This window comes from Hevea brasiliensis, chromosome 10 (assembly GCF_030052815.1).
Source record: "Hevea brasiliensis isolate MT/VB/25A 57/8 chromosome 10, ASM3005281v1, whole genome shotgun sequence".
NCBI lineage: Eukaryota > Viridiplantae > Streptophyta > Magnoliopsida > Malpighiales > Euphorbiaceae > Hevea > Hevea brasiliensis.
Genome location: NC_079502.1, coordinates 35,385,489 through 35,412,994, shown reverse-complemented (window position 1 = coordinate 35,412,994; position 27,506 = coordinate 35,385,489). Strand labels below are relative to the sequence as shown.

Below are 27,506 nucleotides of genomic sequence, written 5' to 3'. Positions count from 1 at the left end.
TGGCAAGCAATTTTTTTTATATATATATTTGTTTCATATTTTTGAAATTTCAAAAAAGTATTTCACTATGTACTTGTTATTAGTAACATTTTTTTGTATTTATTGACTAGGCATATCCTAATTATGAGAAGTATCTTAACAAAAAAATTGAGATGTATGATGAAATATCAATTGTTGTTGGAAAAGACATTGCAACTAGCCATTTTGCCAAATCCTTTGTTGATATCTAATGTGAGGACAAAATTGAGGTAGATTCTACTCCCCTAGATGATAATGTTGAATTTGAAGAAGTTGCAAAGGAGAAAGGGACATCTTCAACTACTGTCCCTTCATCCCAAAAAAGATTTCACAAGAAAAGAAAATGTGATCTTGAAGAAGATGGTAGTGAGAAATTGGCCATGGAGGTAAAAAAAAAAAAAAAGTTGCATTAACAATTAAAAACTTGAGTACACATCAACTTGTTGTGTTTGATTTTTATGATGAAGTGACGATGATTGAAGGGTTTGATGAAGTCACTTTAGCTACTGCTTTTGATTATCTAGTGCAGAATGAAATGCTTGCAAGAGCACTTATGACAAAAAAAATGCAAACTTTAGAAAGATTTGGGTTCAAAATTTTATTAGCCAACATGGAGGGCATGGATTTTAATATAATTCTACTAGTTTCATTACTATCATTGATTTTTGAACATATATTATGCACTGAATATTGAAATTCTGAACTTATATTTGAACTCTATAGACTTTGTTCTATTTCGGTTAACAGATTTGCAATTTTTTGTTCTTTTTTATTATGATTATTATTTTTTATGCATATAATGTAAAATATTTTTAGGTTGATATATTAGATAATTGATGAGTGTACATTATTGGTTGAAATTATTTTCCGTGGAAAGTATTTGTCAAGCCAAACAACAAAAAATATTTTTATCGATAATATTTTCTTGCATTTTTTCCACATACAAGTTATTTTTCGCAAAACAAATAAAATCTAAGGCCATATTTGATATAATATAATCAAATGTATAATTTAATTGTAATTATATTTCATATTTGATAACACAAAAAAAATATATATATTTTGTTATAATAGAATGACAATTACATAATGTAATAAATTACATTGTAAGTAATGTAATCATCATTTTGTATAAAAATAGAGGTAATGATTACTTTTTTATTATTATTATTTTCAATAGCTAAATGCTTGTGTCATGCACAAGTTTAATAAAAATTTAATTTTGATATTTAATTTAAATCTTAATATTTCACTTTCTATTAAAATCATTTTTAATGTTTTTATAGAATTTGATTATTAAAATTTATAACATAAATAACTCTCTCACTTAAATACTTTATTTTTAATCTTTAAATATCCAATTTAGATTTTTCAATAAAATTATATATACATATATTTATCAATTTTTACATTCCATTTTCTATGAAAAAATAAATTAGTTAACCTATATAATTAAAATATATCATTATAAATAAAAATGAACAAATGAAAAATATTTAAAAAAATACAAAAGTGTCTTCATAATGTTAGTAGGTAAATAATAAAAATAACTAAAAAAATAAAGATAAAAAATGGAAAATTAATATTAAAAGCTCATATTTGCATATATTTACAAATAATTACATTTACCTCACTACTACTTTTACTCTTTTTGTAATTGGTGCTAATTGATCTTTTGATTTTGCATTTAATGATCTCTTCCCAATATTATAGGGAATTAGGAATAAGGGAAAATGTAAACAAATTTCAAGAATCAAGACCAATAAGCAGAACTTAAATAAAAATAATGTAAAATAAAAATCAAAGAATAATTTAAAAAGAATTAGATGATAAAAGAAAGTTTTGTAGTTCCCAAATGACATATTATGAGATGTATGAATATTAAAAAAATAATATTGCTGTTATTTTTGATAAAGTAAAGATAATATAATAGTTTTAAATAATAAATTTGATTATGAAGACTTCGAGATTTTACAATTAATTGTTAAAGAAAAAATAATTTAATCATGAAATTGAGGCAGCGGTAACAATAATAAGATATTTAAAAGAAAAATAAAAGATAATTAAATAAAAAAATATTAATTACGTAGCATAAAAGATAATAACTATTACAATTATAAAGCATGATAATTTTTACATGGAAATCAAATGTGGCAGCACTAATAAAAAATTTTTCCACATAGAAACACCCAGAGAAAAGTTGTCTACTATATATATATAGATAGATAGATTTGTTGTGAACACTACTACCATCACTAATTGGCTATCTTTGCTACTAGTACTACCACCACTTCTCTTACATCACTATTATCACCACCACCACCACCACCACTAACACCACCAGCACCACTAGCACCACCACCACCTTATTATCATCATCACTGCCATCACCTGAGCAATGCTATTGCCACCCGCCTCCCCCACCACTTCCACCTAACCACCAATACCACTACTTAGCTATCACTACCACCACTTAGTGGTGGTGATGGTGAGGTGGTGGTGATGTTGAAAATATGAATAATGTCAAATTAAAATAGGAAAATCAATGCTTGGAGAATGTTTATATTGAGTTTAGAACCTCTCAAAAGTATTCAAAATCTAATGTATTTGGGTATGGCAACTACCTTCTCTTCCTCCCCTTAAAAGCCTTCAATTAGCTACCTATTTCTAGGCTTAAGGTGATAGGTTGATAAGATCAGGTTTAAAATATTTAATTTTTTTAGAAAAAATATAACAAACCCATCCTAGTCCTATCATACATGGTTGGAGTTGTTTTATCTCTTTATTTTATTATTTTTTATTATTTTTAATTATATAATAATTAATTAACCTAATGGACCAAAACCCATAAGCTTGGTTGGCTAAAATGGGTTTGTTTACTAGGTCTAGTGAGTTTGTCTCTTGACCTAGCCTAGCTCAAGACTCTTTGGGCCTCTAATGAGGCCTTGAGAGGTATGAGGCTTGGTATAGTCAAGTGGCTAAGCCTCTAGCTTAAGGCTAAGCCTAATTAATTGCTTTATTAATCACTAAAACCTTTTTTTTCTACTTGAATATCAAATTTGATTTTATTTTTTATTTTTATTTTCCATTGCTTTCCACTGTTTCTAAATATCCTCAAGGTGCTTCTAAATTTCTAGAATGCTCCCCCTTACCTCAACATAGGCATGTATTTAAGGGGGTGAAATATAGGTTTCTATAATTTTCTACCCACTTTGGCAAAGTTTGGGAATAGTGCCAAAGGTATTGCCAAAGTCTGTCAAAGTATACCAACTAATATGATATAAAGAAGTGAGATTATAGTATACCACCTTCTATGATATACTCACTGTCTGAGTTAGATCAAAACTTTAACTATGCTTCATGTTCTTTTTGAGACTGATGGTACATAAGCTGTAGTAAAATTGTGTAATTTTGAAATTTTGAGGCTTTAAACCTAGAACCTCTAGGCTTCCTATGTATCTCCTTTTGATGGAGAATCAAATCTTCTAGTAGTTCTAAAAAAAAATGCAACTTGATTTGAAAAAACTTGGTTTGAAATAACATGCAGTGATATGATATAATTTTTGAGGATTCGAATTTAGGTACCACTTGAACTTCCTATATATCTTCTTTTGAGGGAGAATCAGACCCTCATGTAATTCGATAAGATGTAACTTTGCAAGAGGTACTCTATCTCGTGCCCCTAGTTCAATCCTAATCCCATGTTTGTTCAAACATGTTGCTCCTAATCTTTATGCTTATTCAAGCATGTAAAACCTAATCTTTATGCTCTCTTAAGCACATTGTTTTTTAAATCTCATGCTTGCTTTAAGTGTGACACCCCTTACTCGTCTACAGTGTAGCCGATCAAGACATGCCACACATTGTGTCGGAGCACCAGATCTTATCTTAAATCAATTTACAGTTCTTAATTTGTTAATTAAAAAGCTTTTGAGCGAAACTCATAACATTTACATTATTTATTAAAATATTGATTAATTTAGAATTTCTAAAATTTTTTCAGAAAATCAGGCAGAGTGCCGGCTAAAAATTGAGAAAACAGTTCTTCGAAACCTGTTAAAAACACTTCCAATATAATCATATCATCAATATCAGTCAACCACCAACACACTTCCACAATTTCTCAATAATCTCAATATTTCAAAACTCAATTTATTTCATATCATACTCAAGCTCAATTCAATAAGAAATACTCATATTTTTTTTTAATAAAATTTATAGATAATTACATCATCATATAATTACATGAGTTTCAAATGTACAGAATAAAAACTAATATTTATTACAAAATGTAAATTTCAAAATCCAAAAGATGCTTAAGAGTCTTACCAAGGATGCACTGTAATGGAGGCGAATTTGGACTCTATACAGATCTGACTCTCACCCAGTCTAGGGTCTGCTAGGTTCTCACTCCGTGTCTCTAGTACCTACGCGTTGCAAACAGTGACGCGCTAAGCAATACTGCTTAGTGGTGCCAATATAAAATTAAAAAAAAAACTAAAATAAAATAAATATGCAAAATGTATACTGATATTTTATACAGACTAAGTTTTTAGTAATTATTAGTGGTATTATTAATTTGGTACTTTTTATGTTAATTATTTGGTTATAATTTATTAAAACTTAATTTAGTTGCCCAAGTAACGTATGCAAATTGATCGAACTAGATATACGGGTAAATTGGCACTGGGTATCAAGTACCTCAGGCCATCACACCATCAGTCACAAAGTGTCTCTAGGTGTGCAATAGAATAGCTAATAAGCCGTAATAAACATCAGGCACAAGGCCCAGTAAATTAAGAATATCAACTAGCTATAAGCCATCATATCACAGAATGGCCACAAGAGTCATAAATCACAGAATGGCATGATGCCATATGCAATACTGCTATCAGAACCCTATTGGCATGCTAACCTATCTAAACCAATCATACTAGGTATACTAGGGCATGTTACAAAGTTAATTGTGTAATTCTTTGCATTTGATATTTATGAGTTACTATTCACCTTGCTAGTCAACTAAAATGTTGACTTTTTCATACACAATAGGTATGTTAGTTCTGATAACACCAACATACCACATTTTGTATTCTATAATTGTTGGCATTTGTTGCAAATTCCATTTCAAAGTTCATTGAATGTTATTTCCAATTTTCAGATTTTATGGCTCATGTTTACTATTCCATTGGACATTGCTACAATAAGAAATTGGCTAAACTCTCTTCATCAAAGTTGTTTCTTATTGTGTCTTCTTTAATTACCTTTTTGAATCACTCCATTTGGAATTTTTTACCTCAAGTTATGCCATTTTTCCCATGGCTGGCCGGATTGGCCATTACCCATAAATTTCTGGGAAGAAATTTGGTTCTGGCAGTTTTGGTGTCCTGACTTTGGGGGACAATTTCATTAGGTTATGGTCAGAATTTGGGTTTCTATTATTCACGAAAGTTGTTCTAAATTGTCTAAGATTTCCATTGACATAAAAATTTTGTCAATTAGACATTTCTACATTGAGTTATAACTATTTGAACAAACACTATTCATTTAGTTATTTTCTAGGGATAGCTTGTGTGTAACCTGGATTGAGGCAATTTTTAGGTCAACTTATGCTGGTTTTCTGGGTAGGATCTCTTCACAAAAAATGTTGCATTATGTGTCTAATTTTACCTCCAATTGGCCTTGCACCAATTGGAGGTACACAAGTCCAACTAGAGCTATTCAAACACACTGGACTTTAATGGTCCATATTCATAGCTGTAAGGCAGTCCACAATTTCCCCAATCCAATGTCATAATTCACTTCATTTTATGTTCAAACCTTACCAAATGGTCATTAATTGACCATTAAAATGTTCATACACCATTACATGAGCAAAACCCTAATTTTGCTCAAAGCCCCAATTCTCAAATTTCAATTCTTGCATTTCACCTACTATTCAATGTTCTAATCATGAAATTCATCTCAAGGGGTCTCTATTCCATTTACCATTTAATTAATCATCAAAACCCTAACAATCCCATGGCTGCCGTAATTATGAGGTTAGTATACAAGTGGTTTTCATTTCAATTCCTTACAATTCTCAACTTAAATCAAGTCCCTAAACATGAATTAAGAGAGAGAGAGAGAGAGATTAGACACTAACCTCTTGATGAGCTAATCCCAACTTGCCAAACTTCCTTTATTTCTTCTTCCTTTTGCTGCCTCAAGTTACTCAAAGTACAAGGATCAAGTTTAGTGAAGAGAGTAGGTGGTTTTATGGTGTAAAATCAAGGTTTGATAAGCTTTGAGGGAGGAGCATCAATAGTGGAAATGGAAAAATGAATTTTAGCCAAGTGGGAAATGAAGAAGAAGAAGCTAATTTTTTTTTATGTGTTTTTATCCTCTCTTATTTGTTTTAAGTAAGCTTGTTAAGTTTTGATGGGTTAAAAATTTTTAATGACCTCATAGTTACATAAGGTTTAGGTAATAATTAAGTTTAAATTTTATTTTTGTTTTGTTTTTCTTGCTTCTTTCTTTACTTATTTTTAAATAATTTTTCATCAATATTAATTCACATTTTATATCATATATTTCACTTACTTAAATGGACAAGTTAGTCAAAAATCATCTCTAAAGGCGAAATGACAAAAATGCCCTCCGTTTAGCTTAACGAGCTAAAATTATTTGTACCGATTTAGAAATTTTCTGAGCATTTTTTTGGCACTCTATTATCATCGAAACCTCAATAACTCTTCTCTGGAGTCCCAAAAAATTATTTTACAGGTTTCCCTACGGGTCTAAGGTCGCTAACTGTCTTCATAGTAGCTTCCTGTTAGGTCACCCATCGCTGGAGCTACGACTCATTTAACTTTGTTGTATTTTATTTCTAAAATTTTTCCTTAATTTTTCTTACAATTATTTAGTTTATTTATGACTCTTCACTCTAGTGTACCTCACTCTAGTGTAAATATAGTTTCAGACATTCTGGCTGTCCGGACAGACATTTGTCACCAGAACAGTAGAATGTATGGACTATCTAAAGTGAGGGCGTTACATTAAGCATGTTATTCCCAATCTATGTGTTTGCTTAAAGCATGTTATCCATAATCTTCATACTCACTTTAAACATGTTATTCCTAATCTTCATGCTTGCTTTGAGTATGTTGTCCATTATTTTCATGCTTGCTTTAAGCATGTTATCCAAAATCTCCATGCTCACTTTGAGCATGTTATGCCTAATCTCCGTGCTTACTTTGAGCATGTTATCCATAATCTTCACTCTTGCTTTAACATGTTATTCCCAATCTTCGAGCTCGCTTTGAGCGTGTTATGCTTCATCTTCGTGCTCGCTTTGAGCATGTCCATAATCTTCATGTTTACTTTAGCATGTTATTTCCAATCTTCATGTTTGCTTTAAGCATGTTATGCTTAATCTTCATGCTCACTTTGAGCATGTTATCCATAATCTTCATGCTTACTTTAACATGTTATTCTTAATCTCTATGCTGCTTTAAGCATGCTATTCCTAATCTCTATGGTCGCTTTGAGCATGTTATTCTTAATCTTCATGCTTACTTTAAGCATGTTATCCACATTCTTCATGCTTGCTTCAAGCATGTTATCCATAATCTCCATGCTTGCTTTAAACATGTTATCCATAAATCCATGCTTGCTTTAAACATGTTATTCAAAATCTTCATGCTTGCTTTAAGCATGTTATTTTTAATCTTCCTGCTCACTTTAAGCATGTTGTTCATAATCTTTTATGCTTGTTTTAAGCACATTATGCCTAATCCTCATACTTATTTTAATCATGTTAGTCATTCAAGCAATCCTAACTTGCCTACTCAACTTTTCTTTTCCTCTCTGATGTTTTCCTTTTCTCTCATATTTTCATCCCTTCATGCAAATCTTGATGTTCCTTAGTGGTGCATGATTCAGCTATACTTTATAATGGATATGGCTCACAATGCATTCATGTCCTGATGATGCTAATCTCATGTCTTCTAATTTTTAAAAAGTTTCCACTAGGGAAGCATTACCTTTTAAAAACTCATTTGGAAAAAAATGCAAGAAATTGATGAAATGAAAGGCAAGATTGAACTAAAAAGTCCTATAACTACAAATTCTGATCCTGCTGGTTCCATCAGTTCAATCTAGAGTTAAGGTATATTTCTAATCCTTAAAGAACTAAGTGGCAGTGCCTCTCTAGCTATTGTGCCACCATCCATTAAAGAATCCTTTCATTGATCTACCTTTTTTTACTTTCTTTTCTATTTGAATTCACTTAAGAATCCCATAAGAGTTCAAACTCCACTTTACTTCCATCTTGGTTGAAAATTTATTATCTCTTTTCATATTTTATTCATAATGTCTTTTACGACTCTCCCCCTGTTACTTATCACGTTGTCCCAATCAGCATTGTCCCCTAATCGTGTTGACCCTAAGCTTATTTTTATTATTGCCATTCCTTTTATTTTAAATTTTTTTTCTTGTTTTTCTAACTTTTGTCTAAGCTGCCCTTTTGAGTTTTTGACTTAGCGATACTCTAACTTTTGCTTAAATCACCTTTTCGGATTTTCAACTTAGGGAGCTTTATTTTTCTTTTTCTTTTTCTTTTTTTTTCTATTTTCTTTTTTCTAGTTTTTTTTATCCATTTTGGCTTCTTCAATATATTTTTTTCCTTTCTAGTCATATGTAAGGCATTTATTAATTCATCTTGCATTAATATGCCTTCTTCTATTCATAATTAATTTAAGCACCACTTTTAGCATGCCTTTATCTATGTATAAGTAATTTGGGCACCACTTTTACTCTTTCTCAATATAAAATTAGACCATTGATCTAATTTCTAAAAGAAATAAAGCATTCATAACCCATGGCTAGCCCTTACGAGTTTTCTAACCACTCTCTACCTCTCCTTTTCTATTTTTTTCTATTTTCTTTTATTTTTTTTCCTTTCTCTTTTTTTTTCCCTTTTGTTTCCTTTTTTTCTTTATTTTTTTTTTACTCTAACTTTTATCTAGGTTGCCCTTTATGAGTTTTGAACCTAGTGAGCACCTCTTAAACAAAGTAACCTTTTCATGTCAATGGGATTCTTAGAATTGCTATCTCTTTTCAAGAAAATTTAAATGGGGCCCCCTCTTAGCCCTTTATCTCTCTCTCTCTCTCTCTCTCTGATAATTTGAATTGAAATTCCCATTTTCCATACCGAAATACTTTGTTATGACAAATTATGATTACCTAATTTTCTTTTAGAATTAGATTAACAGCTAACATTGTCTCTTTAGGATTTTCAATAGTTCCCTTATTAATTATCAGTCTCATTCACATTAATACTGAACAAATTCATAAAATGCTAAACATATTTCATTGAAATTGAAAAACTTAGAAAACAAAATATAACAATTTTATTCTAAAACAAAAGGAAAAAGCATGGTTTTCATAATAATCCAGCTTATAGGTCAGGCATCTTCTCATCATTAATAAGTCTTGGATCTCATGGCAGATACTTCTGTATTTGTTCATATCATGACTTAGCATTTGATGAATTCACAATATAAATGCTTGTTGAAGTTCTTTCATAATGGATTTGGTATGAGGTGTTGGTTAAAGGCCGGAGCAACCTTTCAGTCTTTAATCTTGCAAAAACCAATGCCTTAAGTTCACTTAATTCAGAAAAATCTCCTTAGAGCCTGATCACCGGACCTTTGATTTTGAAATGCTCTATTGTGATGAACATTTCTTTCATAACCCATTACCCATTTGAGAATTTATACTCATTAATCTTCCCCATCTCCCTTAATGCATTCATAGTTGTAGTTTTGAATTCCTCAATCTCAATATGGGCTACCTATTCAAAGACTTAAAAAGCTTAGCCATCACTTTTTCTATTTTTCCATTCAAGGTCTCATCTAACATCTCCTTGAGTAGCACTTTAATGTCACCTTTTTCAGCCACTAAACTTGAAGTGTTGTCCAATTCAGGATACTCTGATCTTACTGGGCTTTTCTTAGCTTTTGTGGGTTTAGTTATTTTCTTATTATCGATAAGGTCTTGAATTTCATGCCTTAATCAATAATAGTTATCAGTGTGATGGCCATGGTTTGATGGAAATAACAATACTGGTTGACATTATAAAAGATGGGAGTGGTTTGGACCCGATTTAGGGGCTAAGGGCTGAAGTAAGTTGTGAGCTTTGAGACAGTTGAAAATCTTGGATAAACGCTTATCAATGATGGAGAAAACTCTTTTGGTTTTGCCAACATTTAGGACTTTGGTAATGCCCTCATTTCTCCTATCATTCATCTCCAGCTGGTAGTTTCCTTTTCTAGTGGGTTGGCTTTATACCTTCCACCAATTTCAACTTTCTGTTGCATTCCCCTTTGCCTTGGATCATGTGCATTAGACTCATCTCCCACTTTTAGATGTCTCTTACCTTTTTCCTTTCCTTTAAACAATTGCCCCATATGTACTTTGAGTAATTCTCCCCTCATCTTTTCTATCCTCTCATCCAAGATCTCACCCAATGATTCCTTAAGCATAATCTTGACTTCATCCGTACTTGTCATTGATGAAGTTAGACTAGTGACCTCCATCGAACTAATATGGGTTGGACTTTCTTTTTCTTTTGGAACCAGATGATCATATGCCTAAAGGAATGGCTATGCAAAATGTGGGGTTAGTATGCCATGCTTGTGTACATGTTATGCAAAAATTAAGTTAAAATTCAATGATATGATGCATTAATGTATGGATACATGAGTATGCTTGATGCCTAAATTTTTAAATTTTGGATTAATGAATTTGCATGTAAAAACCTAAAATTAATAAAAAAAATTAGAACCTGGACTTTTTTACTCTTAAATTTTGAAAATTTATAGATAAAAACCTGTAAGAAAGAATAAAATCCTAAACTAGAAAGATTTTGAACCATGAAAAAATAAATAAAAACTTATATAGCTTTGCTCCTTATAGCTCCAAACTCTCTTAATAAAATAAATGGTCAAGTCCATAAATCTATTCCTAAGTATTTGTACATTAGGAGCAATCAACAAGGGATTAGACTAAGGTAGAGCTTTCTCTCATAAAGGAAAATCCTATAAACCTAAAAGTCCAATATGTAAGTGGGCTTCCCCTTACCCTCTAGGGAGATAAAATGAATTTGCGCTTTGATTTTCTAAAAGGTAACAAAGGGGCTCAAGTTTTAGACTAAATCAATCTTATCTTCCTTTAAAACTTACATATCTAACACATAGGTTTACAAACCAAATACATCACATGCAAAAAGGTTCCTAGGGCCATATGTTTCTAAGGCTAGCATGACTAAGTCCATCCTTATACCTTCGGCTCAGGTCAAAAAGTTCCCCATAAGTGAGAGCTTAACCATTATGTCTCCTATTAATCTTAAGAAAGTCAAAGGTATAAGCGATCGGGTTCATGCTCTTTTGATACCCTAAGGTACGTGCCATGGGTTGTAGAGATAAGTTGACTTGCCTATGCTTGAGTTGAACAGAGGCTTCCTCAATCTTACCCCCATGGGGCTATATCACATTATGGTTAATTATGCTTTAATTATGTGTGCAAGTGGCATGCAATGCAAAGGAACTCAAAAACATAAACAATAATAAACTAAAGGAATCAAGTTAGAGTAACTATCCTCAATCCGTAGTGGAGTCGTCAAGCTATGGGACCCTCGAATTTGGTTTAGCATAATCTTCCCATAACACTACAATGATACAATGATGTTAACCCCATAAAGGCGAAGGAAAAGAGTCGACACTTAGGTAATAATCGAGATAAATTTATAAGAAGGGGTGTGGGTGGCAACTTATCCCTTACATTACTCTTATTTTACCTTGAGCCCAATGGCCTAGGTTTAGGATAGTGGGTATAGGAGAGGGAAGGTATTAGGCACCCTCTTCACTTAAACTTACCTTAAAATAAGGGCCAACCTCTATTAATGATTTCTAAAGTTTGTCTTATTATTTTTTTTATTAAATTTCCTGACACACATTTATGCAAGTGTAAAGTTATTAAAAGCATATTTTGTTCATATATTCACACCAAGGCATACGCATATAAATATTAAGACATGTTAAGTTTCTAAATTAAGTGATGTTACCCTTTTACCAACTTACTCTACATGCACATTTATATACAAATTTATTTACATATCCACACATAAAAAGAATTAAAGAATCTAAGGGAGGTACCTAAGTATGCATCCTCTCTAAGTTATATAACTAATTTTCTAACATGCAATGTTCAATTTTTATTTACCAAATTTCCCTAAATGTACGTTACTAAATTCAATTTCATACCATGGGCTCATTTAAACATACTAGACAAATTAAAGTTCAAAATAATAAATAACCTATAACTAAAGAAACGGGAGAGAAAAGAGATTAATTAAAATGGTCATTTACAAATCCAAATAAAGTACTACAACTATTAAAAGGGCTTAAAACCCATTAACCCAATGCAAAGAGTCTTGAAATCCAAATCTCCATTTTTATGATTAGGTCCACTAAAGAGTCCATTAATGCACCCATCACTCTTGTCCATTCGATTTTGGGCCTCCACATTGGGCTTGATTTATTTAATTTATTTTACATGAAGAATAACTCAAAAGAATTGTAAAAAGTAAATATTCAAATAAATAAAAATTATAGAGATTAATTAAATAAAAAAAATAAAATAAAGGATAAAATCAAATAAACTAACAAAACCTATCCAACCTAGGACTACAAACAAATTTTGGCAAACACATCACTTCTAATCCTAACTAAAATTTAAAAACCTAATTTTAGGAATTCTATCATGCCAAATATTTAATAACAAAACGTTGTTAATTAATAAAAAAAAGAGTTCAATTTCAACTAAACTAACCTAATTCTGAAAATTTTAGATTTGTAAAGAATATTGTAAAATCAATAAAAAAATACAAATATTATCCTATAAATTTTAGAAAAATTACATAATGCTATAAACATATCAAATTTAATATGGAAAAAAGAAAAACTCAAAATTGATGCCAAAAATAATGCAAAATTGAATAAAGTACAGTATAATGCAAACTGGCTAGAACTGAGCAATAAAAAGTAAAAATACATTAAAAATAATATACCTGCATGAAATCTCATTAAAATTTTATGTTACAACATCTAACATATCATATTGTAATATGGTAAAAATTATACAAATAAATTTTAAACAGACTGGTATTTTGTCAAGAGTTTTACACCAACTAGGACACTAAGACAGCTTTGAACACAAATATTGCAAGAATTTTATAGACCAAACCATATTGAATTTACCAAATCTTGCAAAAAAATCCTAAAACTATACAGATCAAAGTTTATGTTAAAAATAATAATTGAAATTTTACACAAAATAAATGGCATGAAACAGATTTATTAATACTAATTCTATGTGCAGATATGTCAAAACAGACCAAACTTATAAAAAAAAAATAACGGTTAAATTTTGATAACTATTCCTGAACTTATCTAGTTGTAACATTACAGTCCCTCAACTAAAAAATGTAACATAAAACTCTATCAACTTTCAAATTTTGCACAGTAAAATCCCTTTAACCTCTAATTATCAGTTTTTCAGTTAGACGCTGACCTAGACAGTTCCATCATGGAGCTTAATCAGTATTTCTCTTTTCTATCTCAAGCCATGTGTAAATTGAATCCTTTTTCTCTCTATAGACAGAATAATTTTTCATGCATAAAGAGAATAATTTTATACTTTCCATAAGAGAGGAGAGAGAAATATTGACTAAGTACCATGCGGAAGCTATTTATATTAGTTTTTAACTGAAAAATCAGTAATTGAAAGTCAGAGGGATTTTACTTTACAAAATTTAAAAGTTTAGGGGGTTTTATATTATATTTTAAAGTTAAAGGACTGTAGTGTTATAATTATATAAGTTCAGGGACAGTTGTTGAAATTTATCCAAAATATAACTCAATGATAGAGACTCCAAATCAAAAAGTTAAAAATAATAATGCTGATGGAGAGGCATTAAATAATTCACTAAAAATGGTTTTACATGAAATTGAACACGTTAATTTGAAAAAATAATAAAAAAAGTAAATGACAATAAGAAAAAAATGCATATGAAATTGTGAAGGCTGAGTCAGACTCTAACCTTTTTTTTACGTGATTGCTTTCAACTCCAAGTAGTCTAGAGGCTCCTTAAGGATGTCTTGAATGGTGGAAAGCCACAATAAATTAATTACAATTTAAACAAATTAAAAGACCTAATTTTCTAACCCAAAACAATTAAGATATGCTAAGTTTATGCAAGCTAAATTGCCTAGTTTTGCATCAATGCTTGGAGAATGTTTCCATTGACTTTTATAACCTCTCAAAAGCATGTAAAATCTAGTGTATTTAGGTGTGGCCACTGTCTTCTCTTCCTTCTCTTAAAGCCTTTAGCTACCTATTTATAGGCTTAAGGTGATAGATTGATAAGAACGGGTTTAAAATATTTAATTTTACTATATATATATATATATATATATATATATAAGAAACCCATCATATAATCCTATCATACATGGCTGGAGTTGTTTTATCTTTTTATTTTATTATTTTTTTATCATTTTAATTATTTAATAATTAAATAACTTAATGGACCAAAACTCACAAGCTTGGTTGGCTAAAATGGGCTTGTTTACTATGCTTAGTGAGATTGTCTCTTGACCTAGCTTAGCTCAAGGTTATTTGGACCACTAATGAGGCCTTGAGAGGCATGAGCCATAATGTAGTCAAGTGGCTAAGCCTCTAGCTCAAGCCTAAGCCTAATTAACCACTTTATTGATCATCAAAATCTTCTTTTTTTTTTTTTTTTACTCTAATATCAAATTTTATTTTATTTTATTATTTTTTATTTCCCATTGCTTTCCACCATCCAGGGTGCTTATGAATTCTTAGGTAGTTATCATCGTTGAGCTCTCCATTACCTCAACATATGCATGCATTTAAGGGGGAAAAAAATAAGTGTCTAAAAAAGCAGTATAAACTGAGTATAAACTCAAGTAGGAATAAAGGCTTTATCTGTACTAGCCCTATGCCATTTCAATATTTACGCATGTAATTGCTACATGCAGTTACATACATTTTACCTTTTAATATTAATTTATTTTTTCTTTTAATTTTTAAATAAAAGCTATAGATTTGGATTGACTCACCTTAGTGACTCGAACTGAAATTTTTTCTATTATTATTATTATTAGTGATGTATTTGAACATATAAATAAAATGATCATGTATATACATAATTAACGATAAGATTTTGTAATTCATCATGTCAGTTTTTAAAAAATTTGAATTTGAAGAAGGACGGTTATAGAAATAGAATTATTTCTAAAGATCTGTAAATTAAAAGCTATTCATTCAAAATTCAAATTTAAAATTTTTTTTTTTATGATAGGTTATATAATATATTAGAAACTTTTTAATTTTATAGGTATAGTTTTTTAATGTGTGTATTTTTTATCAACTCATAAATTTGTTTATATTTATCTTTTTTATTATAACTATAAATAACTACTCAAATAGCGGATATTAATGTGTTATTAGAGATTATATAAAAGCATCCATTAAGAAAATTCAGAAATTTGACTTAATAAATATTTTTGTCTTTGCTCTTCTAGGTAAAACTCCATTTTAGCCCTTTAACTAACGGTCAATGGTAATTTTGACTTAATAAATAATGTTGTCTTTGCTCTTCTAGGTAAAACTCCATTTTAGCCCTTTAACTAATGGCCAATTAAATAAATTTAAAATTCACAACGGTAACTAATAGTGTTAAAAAAAATTAAAAAAATAAATTTTAATTAATAAATAAAATGCAAAAGGCTCAAATTGGCTCTTAACTTTAATCTCATTGTTAAATAAGCCATTACTTTTTAATTGAAATCAATCAAACCCTTCAAATTTTAATTGGGGTCAAATAAGCTCAATAAATCCTGCCTACGATATTGAGAGTATGTCTAGAATGGAGAAACAAATATGTTTTTGTAAATTTTTTAAGAAGAAAATGGTTCATGGATGAACATTGCTTCATTGGTGGAGTGAAGCATAGATAATCCAAGGAGAAGCTTTGTTTTTTGGATTTTTTTAGTTTCTCCTTTGTAATGCCTCACTTGAGATAGTCCAGCACATTCTACTATTCCGGTGACTAACGTTTGTCCGGAAGCTGGGATGTCTGGAACTACCCTCAAATTTAAGTAAGGAGACATAATTTAAATTAAAAAAGATCAAGTAAGGTTTAAGAAAAAAATAAAAGAAATGCAATATAAATTAGTTAAATGTACATAAGTCCCGGCGATGGGTAACTCCACTGGGAAGTGACTATGGGCCTAGTTTCTACTCTAATTTATGCAGGACCTTGTAAGATTCTTAATTAAGGCTTAATTGAAGCTTTATTATGAATTAATAAGTTAAATAAATGAAAAAAAAAGTTCAAATAAGCAGAGTATAAAAAAAAAACTAAAGTGAAAAACGGAGTTAAGGACTTATCGGGCATTATAGAAAAGATGAACAAAACCCCGGTAAGAGAAAAATTTAGTTAATTAAATTTAAAGGTAAAATATTAACAAAAAATGAGACTAATTAAGTTAATGAAGTTGGATTAGCTTAATTAATTATGATTAAGATAATTAAACATAATTAAATTAATTAGTCAAACCTAATTGTAACATCCTCACTGTATGTAGTCTGAACATTCTGCTGCTCCAGTGACCTAATGTCTGTCCAGACAAGTCAGGATGTTTGGAACTACATTTCAGTGATAGTAAACAGACATATAATGATGAAATAAATAAAAAGAAAATACAAGAAATGTAACACCCCTATGTTCGGTATTGCGTACTACTGTTCCGGTGACCAGTGTTGTCCGGACAGCTAGGATGCCTAGAACTACACTTCGATATGAGTGAGAAGACATAAAATAATGAAATACAAGAAAAGAAAATACAAGAAAAATAAAGGAAAAATAATAGTAAAGAAATGCAATCAAGTTAAGCGAGCCGAGAACCCTAGCGATGGGTGACCGCACCGAGAAGTCACGGCGTGGACCGTTGACTAGCCCTAGACTGCGGGGAACCCCGGAAAATATTTTTAGGAGTTAAATAGACCCCTATTGAAGTATAAATATCATTAAAAATATTAAATAAAAATTAAATAATTAGTACAAAGAAAAGTGGGAAATCGAAAAACGGACAAAACCCGGTGTTACGGAAAAATCGGGAATACAATCCGAACAGGGGTATTGTGGTCATTTAACATCCCGAATTGTCTTTTGACCTAAATGTCCATTAAAAATACATGATATTACACTTGGAAAATATAATGAAAAATTAAATTAGGGGTACCTAATGCAAATAGCCAAAAGTGGAGTGAAATTTGGGTAATTAGCACTTAAATAATATTAAATCAATTTCTTATGTGAGTGGACCACTAAGGGATTATAATATGCATTAAGTGGGCAGATTACTCCACTAAAAATTCATCTTCAACCTTTGAAGACCACCATTGCCGTAAAGAAAGCTTTAGAAACCACCATTGTTGTCCCATTTGTGAGCTTCATGCATCCATGATCCAAGCTTCAAGTGGTTAGGGTTTTTTCACTAAAAGTAACCACCACACCTTGGGCAGCATTTAGGGAGTGAGAAGGTAAGTTTTGATGAGTTTTTAAGAAGCTTCAAAATAGGTAAGTTTGTGTTTTTGAATATTGCTTTGTTAAAGTTTGTAAGGATATTATGGATGTTTGATTTATGGAGAAATTTTTGAGTTTTGATGTTGAATGGGAATGTGCACTTTTGGCAGCCATGGAAACACCTTGAAGGCAGTTTATTTGTGCTTGTAAATAGTGAATTAAATGATTGATTAAATGTATATTGTGTAGGAAATTGTTTGGGTAATGTACACTTAGTATATGTAAATGTAAAATGAAATTTAAAGCTTGGAAAGTAATGGAATGTAAGTGTACCATTGTGGCAGTTTGCTAACTCTTGAGGAATGCTGGAATTCATGCTTGGTTTATGGAATAATGATGTTAAAATGTGTTGGTTGTTATGGCAGTTTGAGTGTATGTATGGTGGTGTGAAGTGGGACATGTAAATGAGCATGAATTGGTGATTGAATTGTTGTAAATTGAGTTGGACAAATTCTGCACTTGTTGGTGCACATTGAATGTAATTGCAAGCTGCCAAAATGACCTATAATATGTTATAAATTATGTTTAGGTTGTGGTACAACCAGAATTGGTTTGAATGTTAAGTTTGGTGAGTGTTAAAAGTGATGCTTGATGTGTATGCAAGAATTTCAATAAGGCAGTTTGTGTTTTAGGCCTATAACTTTAAGTGTGTGGCTCCAATTGGTATGAGACCAATTGGAGCTGAAACTAGGCACAAAATGTGCCAACTTTTATGAAGGAATCTTGCCAAAATTCTGCTTGCAAGGTAGCTTGAAAAATGACCAAATCCGTATTAAGTGCAAATGAGGCCTGAAAATTGACCATTTGGGCAGTAGTTAGTACTTAGGCCATAACTCACTCAAAACAAGTCCAATTGACCTGAAATTTTAACCATGAATAGTTAAGACCCATATCTACAAGTATTATGAAGACACAAAAGTCAAGAAATGACCATAAGCAAGTCAAACAGCTTGCACAAGTTCGGGTCCAAAAACTGGCCGAACCTAAAATGACCTAAAGTGACCTAAAGTGACCAATTTTGATGCAATTTGACCAACAATAGTAAAATGACCATAACTTGGTCTACATAACTCAGAATAACCTGAAATTTTTCCCCGCGTTCCATAAGAAATAGATCTACAAGTTTGTAGTTTTGACCGAAACCCGAAAATGGACGGAAATAGGTCGTCCGGCTAGGTCAAACTAGTATCCCGGAATCCAGCAAATTGGAAGAAAATGCAAGATACATGGAAATGAATTTGGTAACATGTAACAACCCTAAAAGACTATTGAATGTGACATATTAGTGACATTAAAACCGAATTTACCTAGAACGCATCGAGGGTCGACATATTAGGTTGACTAAGGAAATAATAGAATTCAACAAATTAATTATTGAACCTTATTCTTAGAGACAGTTTAAATGAGTACTGAAACACTTCAAATTGTGTTTCTCAGTTAGCAAAGACTCAGGGAAGGGGAAGGAAACACTGAGTCAGAGCCAAGAGACAGTTATCAGAGGTTTGTGCACAACTAGTTTTTAACTGATTTTGTTTGAATATTTCATATGATTAAATGACATACTTTTCTTATGTATTATGTTTAACAAGCATTGGATTTAATTCAATGATTATTGAAAATTATTATAGTATGTATGAATTTAGCTTTGTGAAATGGTATTTCCACAAGTATTAAGCATTGTTATGGATTGAATAAATTATGTTTTGGAAAATTGTGATAGAACATGTTTTGAATTGTGATGGTAATTTTCATGGAAAATGCAAATTTATGATTTGAATTGTGATGAGCATAAAAATTATTGGATGTTAGAATTGAATTTGAATCGAATTATATTGTGATTTATGCTCACTAAAAGGATTGTGAGATTATTTTATATCTCACTATAGATGCTTAACTAGGTTATTACTCGTCTCTCTCATTTGTTGAGAAGACAATGGAGTTAGTTGTGTTTTGATTACCATGGTACGTGCACAAGCTTAGATTTTCCTCTGATTTGAGGTTAGATCTAAGTTTATTTTATTGTTATGGCCCTTGCGGAAGATTCATATTGTGATGGTACTGTGCACGATGATTCGACCTCCCCGACCATAGGGAGTTAGAATCTGATTCGACCTCCCCGACCATAGGGAGTTAGAATCTGATTCGACCTCCCCGACCATAGGGAGTTAGAATCACATCGAATATGGCCCTTTCGGATTAGTCTTGCATAGTTAGTGGGATAAAGAATGATTTTTGAGATACAGAATGATTTTTGAGATACAGAATGGCTTTTGAATGGTAAAGAATTGTGATTTCAATTATGATTTATGTATAATTGATTTTGTTGGAATTACCTAAATGTTTAGTTATGATTTGATAAATTGAATTTCGTGATCAAAGTCATTTTATACAAATGATTCACATTATTGGCAATGAATATTTTGAGTATTCAGATTTCCAAATTATTTACTGTAAATTTTGTCAATGTATATTGTACTATATTTTAAATTATAGTTGTGCACCACTGAGTTCACCACTCAGCGATAGCTTTGTATGCTGTCGCAGGTAAGAAGAGCATAGAGCAGTGAGTAAGTTTCTTTGAAGACACTTTCAGATCAGCTCCAGGTATATTATAGGTATACCCATGTACATAGGTTTTGATGTATGCATATAATAATATGTATGTAAATTATTTGAGCAGTTGTATAAAAACTCTTGTAAAATATTTTGGTATGTAATTAAATGTAAATTATTGTAAATGTAAATTTGAGATTTCATTTACTTGAATAGTTTTGTAATATAAATTTTGAGTCTTATAATCAATGAAATATTTCTTCATGATGAGATTGGTTTGAAAATGAATTGATTGTTTATTGAGATTTGAATTATGGGTTCAAATGAAGTTATTGAAGTTGTATTTGAGAAAACATATTGGAAGTGTGTTCTTTACAGATTTTGAAGAACTGTTTTCTCAAAATACAACTGGCACTTTGCCGAAATTTTGAAAAAAATTTTATAACACCAGATTTTAATCGATGATTTAAATTTCATGAAAATTGTTTTAAAATCCCTTGTAGTATATTTAATGGATTATCGGTAGGCGAAGTACGGTAATTCATTAGGTGTACTACGGGATCATGTTACATCTTACAGGGGAGTAGTGTGTGACAAGAAAAATTAAAGAAAAATAAAAGAGAGAAGATAAAACTAGATTAAATGAGCCGGCACCGTAGCGATGGTTGACCGCACTGGGAAGTTACTGCGAAGCCAATTGCCGACCCCAGGACTGTGGGGAACCCTCAGAATTAAATTTCGAGGCATAATTAAAGGTTCATTAAAATGTAATTGAAATTAGAAATATCAAAGAAAATTTATGAATTAGTATAAAGAAAAACGAAAAATCGAAAAATAGACAAAAATCGATGTTACCAAAAAATTGAGAATACAACCAGAAGAGGGGCATTTTAGTCAATTGGCACCTAGAGTTGACTTTTGACCTCAATGTCCATTGAAAATAAATGATAGTACACTTTAAAAATATTATGAAAAATAAAAATGAGGTACATTATATTAATAATGAAAGAAATGAGGCATAAAATGTAAATTGTGAAACTTTAAATCATTAAACATTAAATTATTGTTTAGTGCTCCACTAACCTTAAAATATGGGACATATCAAAGTTGAATTGGGAAGAATTTAAATCATCTTCAACCTTCCACAAAACCAGTCGAAGCTCTCACCATGGAAGAACTCCATAGCTGACCATGGAAAGACCACCATGCAATCATGTTCTAGCCATCCTTTCTCACCAGTGTCTTCATTAAAACTTCTATATTCAACTTGAGGAAGCCATTGGCAGTAAGAAGGAAGGGATTTAGTAAGTTTTTAGTAAGCTCCAAAAGAATTAAGTGTCCATTTCTTTTTTCTTTCTTTAGTAAACTTGATTATTAGGTTGAGGTGAGTTGAATGGTGAAGAGAATGCAAGGATTTCTTGAGTTATTGAAGTGTTCAATTTCGGCAGCCATGAGAACATAAGTTGCTTGAGTTTTTCTTACCTCTAATGGATGGAAATTAATGTTGATTTAGTCAATTTAAAGTTGTAGTAAATTAATTTCCATGTATATGTATATTGAGTACTTGAATTTAAGGGTTTGGAAAGCAAATTGAATACCTTAGCAAATTGCCACTTTTGGCAGCCTTTAAATTCATGAATTAATGTTTGGTTTCATAAATGTCCTTGATGAATTATGATGAAGATGAATTGAGGGCAGTGTATATGAATGTTAGTGGAAGTGTATGTATGAAATTAAGTGATCAAGTGTATTGATATTGTGTTGTTGTTGGCAGTACCTAAATTAAGCTATAAGTGCAAATTTGTGACCCCAATTGATTTGAGGCCAATTGGAGGCAAAAACTAAACATAAAATAGGTAAACTCTCATGCAAAAATATTGCAAAAATTCTGCCTAGAAGTGACCTAAAAAAATGACCTAATCCGGAATTGATAATGTACAAACCCAGATTTTTGACCATATGAATAGTAGTCACTAAAATGGCCATAACTCACTCAAAACAGGTCCAAATGACCTGAAATTTATACCATGGAAAGCTTAGATATAGAGATACAATTCTTATGAAGACACCAAAGCCCATAAATGACCAGAGCCAAGTCAAATTGCTTGCCCAAGTTAGGGTACCAAAACTGCCAAAACTCAATTTGACCTAAAATTGACCAAAATTTGCACTAAAGATGCAATCTGTCTAGCTTTAGTAAATTGACCATATCTTGGTCTATACAACCCAGAATGACTTAAAATTTGTGCCAAAAGTTCAATAAGACATAGATATACAATTTTACTTCTTTGACCAGAAGCTAAAAACCAAGAGAAATAGGACATTAAGCTAGACCAATCTAGCACACTAAAACTGAAAATTTGACATTAATGTACAATGAAGCCTTAAAGTAATTTGGCAATAAATACTAACTTGTGAGAATTGTAAATTGCACTATATTGGTAGCATATTGAAATGCAAATTGTGATATGTTGATACTAGAATCAACTTATCCATGATGTCTAAAAAGGTCAACATTTGCATTGACTTGTGAATTGCATAAAAACTAGTAAACCCTAAAAATAAATAATTAAACAATCAATTTGTAATATGCCCTAGTTTGCCTAGTTGACTAGTTTGGATAGGTTGGCATGCCAATGGGATTCTAACAGCTATTCTGTAAATGGCTTTACGTTATATTGTGTTTATACGACTTATTATGCCGCACTGTGATTTTAATAGCCTATGGCTATACGGATTTTATTATTATACTTGGCTTATTGCCTGATTGATTATATAGCTTTTTAGCCATACCATTTGCACACCGGGAGATACTTTGTGACCGATGGTATGACGACCCAAGGTTCTAGGCACCCAGTGCTAGTATATCCGTTTATCAAGTCTGGTCAGTGTATAGGCTACACGGGCAGTTAATTTAAGCATTATTAAATTCAAATAGCTAAATTCAGTTTATTTCCATATAGCACCATCAAAATTAGCAAAAATAAAATATTAGCAAATAAAAGTAGAAACAACAACTGCAAAGAATATCGATGTCATAAATTCATAAGCAATTTATTTATTTTATTTTAGTGTATATTTCTTTATAATTGGCACCACTAAGCAGAATTGCTTAGCGCGTTGCTTTTGCTACGCGTAGGTATTGGAGACACAGCTGGGGAGCCCAGCAGACCTACAACCGGGTGAGACATCAGATCTGCACAGAAGTCCAGAGTATCTGCACTACACTACATACATGGTAGGACTTAGGATTTTGTGTAATGACTATCAGTTGTATTTTGACATTTTATTATGTAATATGTATATCATAAAACTTTGAGATTTGTAATAATTTGTACATATTAACTTTATATAGAGAATGTTTGGATGTATTTAAGTTATAATGGATTGTATTTTGAAACTATTTAAATATTGTAAAAAGCAATAGACTATATTCAAATATTAAAACTTTGAAATTGTTGAGACTTTGAGAATATTATATTAAACTATTTTTAATAGTTGAAAAAGGACTGTTTGTCCAAATTACAGATGGCACTTTGCCGGATTATGGTTAAAAATTTTGCATTACAAGATGCAAATATAACCAACATGATATGAATTTTACATAAAGGCTTCTTAAACCAAATTGAGTATTCTGAAAATAAGATAATCACATACTAGGTGCTCCGGTACACCGTGTGTAACACCCCGAACCTCCGAGTTATGAATAGTACCAATTTTAGTACGTGACTAATACTAATCAAAGACACCTTGAGGACCAAAAATAAATTGAAAATTAATTGAGATAGACACAATAAAAATTCTAGTGAACAAAAAAATTAAGAACTCATCGAGTATTATAAAAAGAAGGATTATGACCTGATAAGGGGCATTTTGGTCAATTCACCTCAAGAGTTGACTTTTGACCAAAATGTCAATTAAATTAAATGAAATTAATGAATTGAATTATGGGGTAAAAATTGAAGAAAAATTCAAGTAAAAAAAAAATATGCAAGGGAAAATTTAAGAAATGAAAACTTAAACTTTCATTTCTATTATGACAAAATTAAAATGAAAGACTTATGGGCTTTTGATAGTTAAATTAATTATTTAATTAAAAGAAAAAAAATTCAGTGTAAATGTAAAAAAAAAAGGAATAAAAATTTAAGTTTAATTATCCTTATGACACAATTAAAATTTATAATTTTAATAAGCTAATTTTCGAGATAAATATATACATATATAAATATATAAATAAGAAGACAAATGTCTTCTTCATTTCTTTTTTTTTTCATAAGAGGCCACCACCCTCTCCTCTCTCTTTCTCTCTCTCTCTCTCTCTGTCTCTCTTTCTCTCTTCTTCTTCCACTTCTTCCCCTCATTGATTTCCCCTCCTAAGTTTTAATTCTCTTAAATTCCCTTCATAAATTCCATAGCCCACTAAAAGAAAACATCAAAGAGATCTTTGATTGAGAGATTAAAAGCAACGAGAACAAGAATTGGAAGAAAAGTGAAGTTGGAAAGAAATCAACAAGAGGTAATTTTATTTCCATGTTAGATTCGTTGTATAAGCTTGGAATGAAGTTAATTTATGATGAAATTTCATAAGAAAATGAAAGAAAACCTATATGGAACCTAAACTAGGGTTTTGGCCAAATGGGAGAAAAATTAGGGTTTTGAGACAAAAAATATGAAGAAGTGCTTAATAATGTCTTTGACATAGTTTAAGGGAAGAAATGATCATTTGTGACCTAATTAAGTGTGTTAGAAGTGTTTAAATCAAAGCCAAATTCGGATTGGGTATGAAGCATGACCAAAAGTCAACTTTGAGGGACCAAAAATGAAATTTTACAAGTCCAATTGGTATGGGACCAATTGGGACTGAAAATAGGCACTAAATGACACAATTTTCATTTAGGAAGCATGCCCAAAAAGTGACCAAAACCTAGTGAACAAACTGACCAAACTTGAAAAACTGGAGTATGAACAGTACACATGAACAGTAATCGTGTTTGGGTCATAACTCGAGCTAGGAAGGTCAAAATGACCTGAAATTTTATCAGTTGTTAGATGAGATATAGACCTAAAACTTTCATGAAGAACACAAACCCAAATTATGCCATTAACCCAATCAAATTATTGAGCAAAGTTGAGTTACTGAATCTGCAAAACTGAAGAATTTCCATATGAGCAGTAAAGTTTCAATGGCTATAACTCTCTCTAGAAAACTCCAATTTAGGCGATTCTTCGACCGATGGAAACCTAAGACATAGTAGAATATTTCATATGAAGAATTTTAGGCCAAATTATGAACTTAACTCAATCAAATTGCGAAACGAATTCGGGTCACCGAATCTGCCAGAATCTGGGCACCTAAAATTGACCAAATGAACAGTAAAATTTGCAAGGCTATAACTCTCTCTAGCAAACTCCGATTTAGGTGATTCTTGAACCGATGGAAACCTAAGACATATTAGAACATTTCATATGAAGGACATTAGACCAAATTATGGACTTAACTTGGTCAAATTGCTGAACGAATTTGGATCGATAAATCTGCCAGAACAAAATCTGCAGCATGAATAGTGACGTGATTAGTAATGGTGTTTTGGGCATAACTTGAGCTACACAGCTTTGAATTAGGCGATTCAAAAAGGAAAATAAAGTTAAGACCTAAATGAACAATTTTTATGAAGAACACCTCATCAAATTATGATCGAAAGTAGGTACAAATTGGGTTCAAAGATTGGGGCATCAAGCTGTCCCAAAACCAAAATATTCTAAAATTTTCAAAGCTAACTTAGGATGCATTAGACATGCATGTAATGAGTTCTTGGCAGCAATTGAGATTGGTATTGAGGTATTCTATTTGTGTATTTTCAGTAGAAAAAGAAGTTGGAACGGACAAGGAGAAGTAGCTAACAAGGAAGGAGAATTATTGAAGGTTTGTGTACAACCAACATTTTCTTCGTTTTTAAACTTGTAAATTGCTTGGAATGTGTTAAATTGAATGAGTTTGCTTTGAATAAGTTTACTTTGACTGAAATATGGTTTTTCTCTTGCATTTAAGAAATTTAGGTGTTGCCACCTTTATTTGGATATTATGATGCATTTAAATGTGTTTATTGGTTTATAAATGTGATTGTTGAATGGAAAATTTTGAAAACTGTTTTGAAACCACAGTTAGCATGACAGTCCCTTTCGGAACTCCCCAGTAGTAACAGCTACTTGGGGTTTTATAATTGATATTGATTATGTCTCCCATTAATAATGATTAGTGGGGTAAGACTACATGAGTACTCATTAGCTAGCTAGCCCTTCTCTCATTAATAACGGTTAGTGAGGTTGAGATTGCTTTGTCGTGGTGTACAACACGGCACTGATCGTGAAATTTTGTGTCATGGCCTAAACTGTGTGTTGATGTTGGCAACACTAATGCTTTGTGAATTGTGATTTATGAAATGTGATTTCTCATTTGAAATGTTATTCCAATAAATGGTTCTTATGAACTTAGAACTATTGTGATGTTTTCATGCTTAAGAAGGATGTGATTTGTTATGCTTTGACAAATTGTGTTTTTACCTTAAGTTTTGAAATTTTAGTTGTGCACCACTGAGTGATATACTCAGCGATAGCTTCTTTATGCTGTCGTAGGAAAGGGAAAGGAGAAGGCTACTGAGTGAGAGACTTGGAAGCAACATTTTGGTTTTGATTGTGGGTATATATAGTAGGTATACCTCTGTAAAATCCTTTTGATGTATTTTGTACCTATATGTATGGATGTACGAACATTAAGCAGTTTGTATTTAAAAGCACTGCATTGCTATCACATTTTGAGTTTGTAACTATTTTGTATTTCACTTTGAGACTTATGAAAATGTAACTTTTGCAATATTTATTCTATTGCTATTTCTAATGAATGTTTACATGGAATTTTAACTATTCTCATGCAATTTTCCGCAACAGAATTGATAAGACAAAAAGCTATGATTTGTTTTAAAATCCCTTGTAGCATAACTAATAGGTTATCAGTAGGTGTAGTTCGATAATTCATTAGGTATGCTACGGGAACATGTCATGCCTTACCAGGGATAAGGTGTGACACCATGTAGCATGCCTTGCTCGGCTACACTGTAGACCAGTGAGGGGTGTGACATTTAGTGGTATCAGAGCACGGTTTAGGCGTTTCTAGACCTATATAGATTGCATGTCATGCATTGCATTGTAAGTGTTAAGATGA

General features: G+C 31.2%; 1 long non-coding RNA gene across 1 annotated transcript; it reads right to left on the bottom strand.

Annotated features, from left to right (window-relative positions):
* Nucleotides 1-4,196: 4,196 nt before the first annotated feature.
* LOC131169508 (uncharacterized) lies at nt 4,197-6,373 on the bottom strand. Its single transcript, XR_009140446.1, has 2 exons — nt 6,161-6,373; nt 4,197-4,445 (listed from the first exon to the last, which is right to left on the bottom strand). It is a non-coding gene; the product is annotated as an uncharacterized LOC131169508 (long non-coding RNA).
* Between the last annotated feature and the right edge of the window lie 21,133 nt (nt 6,374-27,506).